Source organism: Danio rerio, chromosome 14 (genome assembly GCF_052040795.2).
Source record: "Danio rerio strain M-AB ecotype USA chromosome 14, GRCz13ab, whole genome shotgun sequence".
NCBI lineage: Eukaryota > Metazoa > Chordata > Actinopteri > Cypriniformes > Danionidae > Danio > Danio rerio.
The window spans coordinates 5,749,487-5,761,407 of NC_141034.1; positions in this window are offsets into that span (position 1 = coordinate 5,749,487).

An 11,921-nucleotide genomic window follows, 5' to 3' on the forward strand; every position below is an offset into this window, starting at 1 on the left:
TGCATCGCTGAGTGATGCAGTCTCAGCTTGCATCATAAAGGCTGCATCCAGATACTATTGTTTCCTTTAGCTTATTTTCTTTATTCATCAGGAGTCACCCCAGTGGAATGAACCGCCAACTTATTCAGCATCTGTTTTACGTAGTGGATGCTCTTCTAGCTGCAACCGAGTACTAGGAAACACCCATAAACACTCATGCACAATCATGCACTATGGCCAATTGAATTTATTCAATTCCCTTATACCACATGTCTTTGGACTGTTGGGGAAACCGGAGCACCCGGAGGAAACCCACGCCAATACGGGGAGAACATGCAAACTTCACAGAAATGCCAACTAACCCAGCCAGGACTCAAACCAGCCACCTTCTTGCTGTGACAGTGCTAACCACTTAGCCACCATGTCGCCAAGTCATAATTTGTTTACTTTCAACTTTTTCCATTGCTGTCCGTACATTATGAAACAAACTCTTACAGTCACTATTTCAGAATATAAAGTAGTCAGCAGGGTCGATATGAGACAGATGGGACGGTATCTGTCACAGCAAGACTTTCAACCCACAATTCAGTAAAAAAGGATGTGAAGTGACCCCATTTACAAGGGACAACTCTGAAAAGGAAAGGTGCATTTCATACAAAAGCAGGCTTGATGGGACCTCCTAACCCAGTGGAAGTGCACATGCTAATCAGGGGTGCAACCTCCAAGCTAACCGGCTCTGTCTGCATGGTATCCGGCCCTTCAAGACTTGGCTGAGGGCCAGCCAGATGCACCTCTGAATCCTGTTGAACGGAAAAACGTCTTTTTTTTAACAGAATGGAAACATATGGGCACGATCACATGACCGCTCGTGCTTCTGTGGTCTAATGTTTTGGATCAAGTTCGAGATCTCGCTCCAAGAATTAGTTTGGGTGGGCGAGCAATGGTTTTCTCAAGAGGTTTTCGGGGTTAACTAGACTTTCATCTGCATTCTCGGAGATGGAAGCTGTCATAAGCTATTCCAGAAGCCACTGAGCTGATGTGTTGCGCTGTACGCTACAACACAATAACAGGAATTTTTTCTTTCTTTCTTTCTTTTCAGAAGGAAAGGTCTCTGCAGTCTTTAAGTCTGAATGCTTTAGCTTGAACTCTTAAGTAACTAAAATGAGTTTTTCCTCTCGGTGGCCGCCAAATGATTTCCCATGAGTCTTAGTTTCACTCTGCGGTCACAAATACAAAACAAAATGAACTGACCCGTGATCCGTGGAGCCAATGAATACTGTCTCTATTGCGAGAAACACCTCTTCAGAGACGAGGTTTACAATTGTCCTAATGTTTTAGTGTTTTATAAAAAAAAATGTTCAACAAACAGCATTGGTGTGTGATTGGTTCTCGGAATTAAATGGATAGTTCACACAGAATTTATTGTACTTACTATTTTCTCATCCTGAAGTGGTCCTAAACCTTAATACGTTTCTTTATTCTGTTGAACACACAAAAAAAAGATGTTTTGAAGAATGTTCAAAAACGGTGACCATTAAAGGAAAAAACTTCAAAGTCAGTTTTAAAACTTTCTACAAAATACTTTTTAAATACTAAATACAAAATACTATTTTTTCATTCAAAGCTGTTAACAATTTCCTTTAGAATTTACAGGAACTTACTGTAAATCAATTACAGCAGAAATACTGTATTTACATTAACAGCACCATTTATCTTGCTCTAGATGTATTTACAGTATTGTATATCTTAACTGTAAAATATACAGTAATGTTACCAATGCAACTTTAAAATACAGTAACATACCGCATAACTGTCCTACAGTGAAATACAATTCCTATTACAGTTAAATACTGTGTAACTTACACACACACACACATAAACAAAACAAAAAAAACATTAAGAACATTAAGTGTAGATCAAGAAACAAGTTTTGAAATAAGTAAAGGATGAGTTAAGGATGACAGCATTTTCTGTTTTGGGTGAACTTTCCCTTTAATAAGAAACTGAAACTGATTTTACATGTACCTGTGATTTTTGCATGTTGTTTTTCACCAGGATAAGGGTGGAGTGAAGTACATCACGTGGGTCTTGTGGTCACTCCTCTTCTTAATCAAAAGATTGCCTGATGGGTTGAAAAAACACAGGAGGAATAATAAGAATTAACAACAAAAATCTAAAGAGTAGTCTTTTTTTGTGGAAAAGCACTATCAAAAATAAAGGTCCTTCATTGACAATGGTTCTATGACGAGCCTTTAATATCCAAAACAGTAATAAATAGATTCCACTAATGGTTCTTTAGATTAAAATGTTTTTTTTTTTTTAAACAATAGCAAAGAATATTTAGGAGGATTAGTTCACCCATAAATTTTAATTATGTTGTTTAATGCTCACCCTGGGAGATATGATGGCTTAGTGGTTAGCACTGTTGCCTCATAGTAAGAAGATCGCTGGTTTGAGTCCTGGCTGGGCCAGATGGCATTTCTGTGTAAAGTTTGCATGTTCTCCCTGTGTTCGCGTGGGTTTCCTCCGGGTCCTCCAGTCCTAGAGCAAAGACATGCGCGATAGGTGAATTGAATAAACTAAATTGGCCGTAGAGTATTTGTGTAAATGTGTGTGTGGGGGTGTTTCTGGAAGGGCAACCGCTGCGTAAAACATATGCTGGATAATTTGGCGGTTCATTCTGCTGTGCCCCCGATAAATAAAGGGACTAAGCCAAAAAGAAAATGAATGAATGAATAAATGTACCAAAACATGAAATGTTTTAATTAATGTGTGAAAATTATAGTGCCTCCGGTACTGGGTTGCAGCTGGAAGGGCATCAGTTGGCGATTCATTGCACTGTGGTGACCCCAGATAAATAAAGCGACTTATATATATATATATATATATATATATTGCCATAAACAAATTTCTGATAAAATTCATGTATAATTTTCTTGATAAATTTAGCCTACGTTAATTGAAAAACATTTATTGTGCAAAATACTGTGGTCAAACCTGAACCACACTGTTCCAGTTACTGAACCACACTGTTCCAGTTACTATGACCATTTATGTGAAGCTGCTTTGACACAATCTACATTGTAAAAGCGCTATACAAATAAAGCTGAATTGAATTGAATTGAAAATAAATTAGCACAAAAATACTCTGAATTGATTTATGCAACACTGTAAAATGTATGTACTGTGAGTAACTGTAATGAAATGACCTAAAAATGAAAAGTAATTAATCCCTTGCAGCTGGAAGGGCATCCTTCGCATAACGCATATGCCAGAGTAATTGGCGGTTCATTCCGTAGTGGCGACCCCTGATAAACAGTGAGTGAGGCTGTGTCCCAAATCACATATTCCGCTACAGTATGCTAAAAACAGTATGTCGAGTCGAGTAGTATGTCTGAATTCGTAGAATTCGAAAAACAGTGTGTACCCGGATGAACTACTACTTCTGGCGAGATTCAGAAGTGTGCATCTGATGGATGCTATGGTATCACATGATGCACCGCAAGAGAATTTATAAATGGGAGTGAAGCGACGCAACTGACGTGGGTAGGTCACGTGATTGTGACAAAACAGCAGATGTAGTACATCTGAGTTCCATTCCTACTACTCACACTCATACTGTAAAAACAGTCGAGTAGCACATTCAGAAATTCAAATGCAGTACCTGCTAGGTAGTAGGTGATTTCAAAAGCAGCCTGAGTAAGTGAAAAGTAATCTCTTCCTTTATAATTTCAGTGAAAAAGTAGTTTAATTGATGTAACTAATTGCAACATTGTCTACTACAGTATCTACATCTAATTTATTAGTAGCAGTACTGCATTAGCCCTGCAGGGGGTGACCTGTATCTCTTAGAACACAGGTGTCAAACTCATTTCCAAAAGGGCCGCAGCTCTGCACAGTTTAGTTCCAACCCTAATTAAACACACCTGATCAAACTAATTGAGTCCTTCAGGCTTGTTTGAAACCTACAGGTAATTGTGTTGGAGCAGGGTTGGAACTAAACTGTGCAGGGCTTCGGCCCTCCAGGAATTGAGTTTGACACCCCTGTCTTAGAATATTGGCACGCTGCCAAAACCCCATTTTAGACAGCTGAAATTGCAGGAGGGGAAAACACCAACCATATAGGTGTTTTATCATTTTATTTTGTGCAGTCAATCGGAATAAATGGGGATGGAGATCAGAAGCTTGTATCCATGCGTGAATACCGTAGTAAACTCTTCCCTTCATGTAGCTCTGCTTTTGATTCCAATCAGCTGTGGCCTACACCGTGAGATCAGAGGAATCAGCGGTAAATACATATCTCCGCTTTGATGTTTTGGCTACAAAGAGCCCCGACTCGAACACGTTGTTCCAGCGTAATCAGATGCTTTCCAGGATCATTATCAAACAGAAAGCCTAAATATCACACGACTGCCATCAGACTCACTAATGATGTATGTGAGAAGCGGAAATGACTCTGTCCCTATTGTCTGGTTCCTTTTAACTCTACGGTTTGGCTCAAGTCTATAAATGTTAGAGTTATCATCCAGCAGGCCAAAATCTGCTCTGCTCTGGTCACTCGGAAAAGTAATAACACACTTGTGCAGAATAAAAGCCACAGAATTTAAGCTTTAACAGAGACAAGTTATGAGCCTGTAATGCTGAATCATTTGCCGTATATCTTAAAGTGAACCAATTGTTCCCATAATTACAAGATGTAAAATACACTCACCTGCCACGTTGTTAGTTACACCTTACTAGTACCAGGTTGAACCCCCTTTTGCCTTCAGAACTGCCTTAATCCCTTGTGGCATAGACTCAACAAGGTACTGGAAAAATTCCCCAGAGATTTCGGTCTATATTGACATGATAGCATCATGCAGTAGCTGCAGATTTGTCAGCTGCACATCCAAGATGCGAATCTCCCATTCCACAACATCCCATAGGTGCTCTATTGGATTGAGATCTGGTGAGGCGTTTTGAGTACAGTGAACAGCTGGAAGTAGAAGATAGGTACAATGTGGTCAAAAATAGATGGACATGGTCAGCTACAATACTCAGGTAGGCTGTGGCGTTGGCATGATGCTCAATTGGTACTGATGGGCTACAAGAAACTATCCCCCACACCATTACACCACCACCACCAGCCTGAACTGTTGATGCAAGAAAGGATGGATCCACGCTTTCATGTTGTTGATGCCAAATTCTGACCCTACCATCCAAATGTCGCAGCAGAAATCTAGACTCATCAGACCAGGCAACGTTTTTCCAATCTTCTATTGTCCAATTTTGGTTAGTCTGAGCAAATTGTACCCTCAGATTTCTGTTCTTAGCTGATAGGAATGGCACCTAGTGGGGTCTTCTGCTGCTGTAGCCCATCTGCCTCAAGGTTGGATGTGTTCAGAGATGCTCTCCTGCATACCTTAGTTGTAACAAGTGGATATTTGAGTTACTGTTGCCTTTCTATCAGCTCAAACCAGTCTGGCTAATCTCCTCTGACCTCTGGCATCAACATATTTGTGCCCCCCGTGCCACCAGGTCATCAAATTTGTCTTGATAATTTGACATGTTGGAGGTCTTTGTACCATTAAAAACATCCTCCAAGTCTCATAGCTAAAGGCGTCCTCATTTTAAACAAGCATTTATTTCATCAAGTTATAAAAGCAACCAGTGTGGATACAAAGTGGCATGTGATGCTACAGGGCACATTTTCACAAGACAAATATTATTCATCATGTCACATTCGGTCACAGGGTTAGTTCACCCAAAACTACAAATTCTGTCATCATTTACTCACCCTTCACTTGTTCAAAACCTGTTTGTGTTTCTTTCTTCTGTTGAACACGAGAGAAAATATTTTGAAGAAAGCTGAACCACTTGAGGCTGAGTACATTTTATTTGTTTATTTTTGGGGGGTAAATTTTCTCTTTAACCTCATGAACTGAAAACTCACAATTACAAAAACCCATAGGAAAATCTTGAAGAAAGCAGCAGGAAAATCTTTCAGGTTTTGATATCATGGCTGTATATTTTTATGATACGATATGATACTTAAATGATATGATGAATGATTAATCTAATTCACTGAAAAAAAAAATGTTTGATTCGGTAATCTTAAATCCAAGTCTAACCATCTGCTTCCACTTTTATTCTGGCGGTACTTCTGTTGACACAAAGGGTGCTTTCACACCTCTCTTATTTAGTTTGATTGAATCGCTCTAGAGTTCGTTTTCCCTTTTGGTACGGTTCGTTTGGGCAGGTGAGAATGCAGCAATCGTACTCGAGTGCGCACCAAAAGCGGACCAAATAAGCGTACCGAGACCTGCTTGAAGAGGTGGTCTCGGTACGCTTTTAAACGAACCCTGGAGCAGTTAGTTTGTGGTGAGAATAAGATTCGTACTAAAACAGGTCCAACCGCAAAAAGTACTGCGCGTTTTGGACTAATTCAGCTGCCGTAGGCCGATGCGCTGTGCATTATAGGATATGGAGGAAAAATATTTGTTGACAGCACTTTACCAACAGAGAGAGAGGGGAAAACATTACCTGATGGATCGTTGGTAATATTTCCGCAAGATGACCATGTTGTAGTTTAGCTAAATTAATTCATTTTCATAATGTATAGTTTGTCTAAAGCAGGGATACAATCAGCCAGCGCAGTCGTCCCTCCAGAGTTAAAGGTTTTGTTTACCTGCGGGAGTTCATTGGCATTTTTCCGCACGTGAATTCTGACCAATCAATAAGCAGTTTAGGAAATATGTTTAACAACATCTGGCCAATGAAAGATGTGGATTTTGTCAGATGACTGCATTTTGGTTCGTTTCAACTGGTTCGGACCAAAGCCAGCAGTGTGGTGTGAAAACGACCCAAAGTCGGCAGAAGATGCAACAATGTTTCATTTATTATGCTTGGTCCGGACCAAATGAAGCGAACTACAGATGTGAAAGCACCCAAAGACAATTCAATACTCAATGCGTCACTCATATAGTTTTGAATGTGGAAAAGTTTCATTGTCAATTTGGCGAATGAAGCCCTGCCTTCTAGTACAAGAGCTAATCATCGACCGCTAATAGACTCAATATAGGCTCATTCTGAAAACATAGCCCCATATACATTTTTGGAGATCGCAAATTATGTAGCCAGAAGTAAGTGTGCATTTTATCTTTAAATTGAACGCTATGGGATGATATGACGCAGTTCCTTTTTGCGATTTCCAGCTGATTGATTACCTCCGTGCGGACGACTTTTCCACTGTTACTAGTTTGTCCAGTGGCTCGCCTGTATGTCGGAAGATTTGAAATGCAGAGCGGAGTTGACCATGCCAACAGGGTTCGAGTGCGGCAAAGAACAGTTCCAGAAAGCAAGTAAGACAACAACAAAAGGCAAAAAATAAAACAAACAATTAAATGACGGGGTATAATGTGGTAAAATTTGAAAATGTGGTAAAAATCAGGCTACAGCGCTTTGCTTTTTTTGTGTGTTTTTTTTAGAAACACTGTTGGTTGGGTTTAGAGAAGTGGGTGAGCGGGTCAATCAGTGCTTTTGAAAACACTATCGGTTGGGTTTAGGGAAGGAGGGGGGCGAGGGGTTCAGTCAGTCAGTCAGTCGACAGTGGCCTCTGGTGGATTTATGTGAGAACAGCAGGCACAAATGGCGCTTGCAAGAGAAAGTTTGATATCTCAAAAAGCGTACACAGGAGCCTCACGAAAACAAAAACTGCAAAAAGCTTTTCAAAGATGGCCCTCAAGGGACTTTGGTTGACATCAGCCTGAGGGCTTCCACAGTAAGCGTGTATCAATATCCTCAACACACCTTTATATTGTCAGTTTTCTACAAGGGAATGATGCACAAAAGAAAGTCCTGCCCTCCTAATCAATATTCCATTTCAGGTTAAAAATACATCAGCATACTAAAATAAAAGGGTCAGCAACTTCCAGTACACACGGACTCTCAAATTGTAAATTCTCACTCATCCATAATCATTAAAACACTATTTTTTTTCAAAAGAATAGCCTCAATAATACTCAACTTTTAGCATGGACTTACTGCTTTTATAAGAGCAAAAGTTTAACATTCCTTTGTTTTTGGCCTTGTTCACTTCCACAACTCTCAACCATGTAACTTGTATTTATTGACTTGTGTTGAATCCAGAATATGCCTTAAAATAGAAGTTGAGGTTCTTTAGCTGGACTGAGTGTTATTATGGTTTTTAAATTCTGGAATGTTCCCACTGAGAGAGAGAGAGAGAGAGAGAGAGAGAGAGGGAGAGTGAGAGAGATTCTCACACTACAGACTCCAGTAAAAAGTTCTGGTGCTGTTGTCGCCAACAGAAGAGGGTCTACTGGATATCCTGTACAGCTTCTGTGAGACCTGGGCCCTGACCATTAACCCAAAGAAAACCAAAACGCTAATATTCCAGAAAAAAACCCAGATATTAGGGAAAGACACACAGTTTCACCCTTGATATGAACCTGCCACAAACTACACATAACTTGGGTTGAAAATAAGCGCTAATGGAAAACTAAATTTGGCTGTAAATGAGAAAGAAGGGCCTTTACGCCATTAAAAATCAACATAATTTTAAAAATCCAGTTCGTATCGTACCAGGACTTCCTGTGAATGGACATCCCATACAAAATCGCTGCATTTAAGGTCTGATTACTTTTAAAAAAAACAGTGATCTTCACTGCCTGGCTGAGATACGATATAAAGTGGATATCAGACCAAACAAGAAGCACTGCAATAAATTATGTTTTTCCGCTTTATGTCTTTAAAATAAGGAAATTAATTTATCCCAGTATTTTTCATGGAGTATTCGCGCTAGCCTGCTGCTAATGTTGGCACCTGTGTTTAAACAGTCTTTCGTCTCTCTTTACGCTTTAACAACCAAATGGATGATTAAGTCTATTTAGCTGATGATATTTGAATTACATCACAACATCGATGCAGTAAAAGGAACCTTATGAAATTGAAAATAGTCTCATAAAGCTTTCACTGAAGTTCATCATTGGCTGAAAAACACTAGCTGTGCATATAACCCATTCACAGAGTTAGACATTAACACACAACTTCAATATTTACTAAGGGAAAAAACTGACTGTCTCCTTCTAGCAGCACAATACATTAACGCTTGTCATAAAAAGAGAGAGGAGATCAATAAAAACATCAGTGATGTGCTATACGCACACACACACACGCACACAAACACACACAATCACTCACTAAATGAATATAAATTAATTATAGTAAATTTACTCATAATTATTATCTGTCATTACTGTTTTATTCATAAATGTTGATTAGTAAATGTACAGTTTATTCGGATTTATTAGTAGCATATATATTTTTATTTGTGTATTTTAATTTAATGATTGTTATTATTATTAATATAATTATATTTTTATTTTATTTATTGGTTTATTTATTCATTCATTCATTTTCTTTTCGGCTTAGTTCCTTTATTAATCTGGGGTCGCCACAGCAGAATGAACCAACAACTTATCCAGCATATGTTTTACACATCGGATGCCCTTCCAGCCGCAACCCATCAAAGGGAAACATTTACACACTCTCATTCACAAAGATACATTACAGACAATTTAGCTCACCCAATTCACCTATAGCGCATGTCTTTGGACTGTCTGGTGAAACCGGAGGAAACCCACACCAACACGGGGAGAACATGCAAACTCCACAGGCTCCAACCAGCGACCTTGCTGTGAGGCGACAGCGCTAACCCACTGAGCCACCGCACCGCCCTTATTTATTTATTTATTTATGTATTTTTTTTACTATTACTACTGTTTACTGTGTTTACTGTGTTTTTAATATACAGGTATGTTATTTTATTGTAAACTTTATAAATGCTTTGGCAATACATTTGTAATATTTTTCATGCCAATAAAAACAATTATTGAATTGAATTGAGAAAGAGAGAGAGAGAGCGTGTGTGTGTGTGTGTGTGTGTGTGTGTGTGTGTGTGCGTGTGTGTGTGTGTGTGTGTGTGTGTTTGCTGTGATCCATGTGGTTGTGGTTTGGGCTCTGGGTTGACCGTGAGCGCTGGTGATGCAGAATGGAGGAAATTACTGCAGCTTCCTGTAATATGGTGCCACCAGGTACACACACACACACATACCCACACATATGCATGCAAACACACGATAATAAATATAGTTTATGTCTAAGTTAAATAAAGTCTTCAAGAACAGCACACAAACCACACACAGACACACACACATCCAACGTAACTGTAAAGAACAACCTTGAAGTGTGCACACAAACAGTAGCTCACAGTGCGGAAACACACACTTCCCACATAATTGTACCCTGTGTGGCCTGCGTGAGTAAAACACATGCACTGATACCAGCAAAAAAAACACCTTTCTTATTGTGCGTTCAGTCAGACAACCACACACAGACACACACACACGCACACACTTCTCTAGCAATTCAAAAGTTATGATAATTGGTTTTATAATGTTCTACTTTGGTACTGCTCCTTGCGTAAAATAATTAGCATGAATACATTTGCATTAATGTTCTTATTAATGCAGCAAAGGATAAAAAACACAAATCATATTAACTAACTATTGAAGAACTATAACAGGAAGCTAACGGCATGGTGGCTCAGTGGTTAGCACTGTCGCCTCACAGCAAGAAGGTCGATTGTTCGAGTCCCGGTTGGGTTAGTTGCCGTTTCTGTGAGGAGTTTGTATGTTCGCCTGTGTTCTCCAGGTGCTCCAGTTTCCTCCACAGTCCAAAGACATGCTATAGGTGTACTGGATGAACTAAATTGGCCATAGTGTGTGAATGTGAGTGTGTATGGGTGTTTCCCAGTACTGGGTAGAGGCTGAAATCCGCTGTGTAAAACATATGCTGGAATAGTTGGTGGTTCATTCCGCTGTGGCGACCCCTGATAAAAAAGGAACTAAGCCGAAGAAAAATGAATGAATAAAGTGTAATAATACAGGCTTCAAAATACAGAGTGAAAAATTAACCAACTCAAATTTGTAATGTCAATCTAACAGTCCATCCATCCTCTCACTAAATAAATCAGCAGGAAATATGCTGTTGAATATTGCTATTGAATATTGTTGAATATGCTGTCTTACCAATGACCAGTTCTTACGCTTGACTTGAGGGGCTTTTGGAGATTTGTGGAATCTTAATTTAAAGCGAAGCTTTGCTGTCCTCTAGTGGGACTTATGATGAATGACAAAATACATGCAGCAAAGACCCCACTGGTCACGCCGATAAAAAGTCATAGGAGCAGGAAAAAAATAAAATAAATCCAGAAATTATTTATGCCCCCAGCAAAGAGCACGTATGTTATATCTAATGTATCTATGAAGAAGGAACACTCAGAAGCTGTACTTTTAATACACTTTACTATGCTTTTACATACATACATACATACATACATACATACACACACACACACACACACACACACACACACACACATATATATAGATAGATAGATAGATAGATAGATAGATAGATAGATAGATAGATAGATAGATAGATAGATAGATAGATAGATAGATAGATAGATAGATAGATAGATAGATAGATAGATAGATAGATAGATAGATAGATAGATAGATAGATAGATAGATACACACACATACACACACACACACACACATATATATATATATATATATATATATATATATATATATATATATATATATATATATATATATATATATATATATATATATAATATTTATTTTTATTTATTTATTTTTTAACCACAATGATCACTGCTGTATATTATCTCATTATATTTTAGGATAGGCCTGTGTCATATCAGGTCACAAAAAAAAAAAAAAAGATTTTCTGGTTGAATAAAAGTAACTTTGGGTAAAGAATAAAGAATTTACCATGGGGTATAAATAATAATCTCAGGCTTGACTGTTTATATAAATATCAGCTTAAAACATATGTAATTACACATAGCC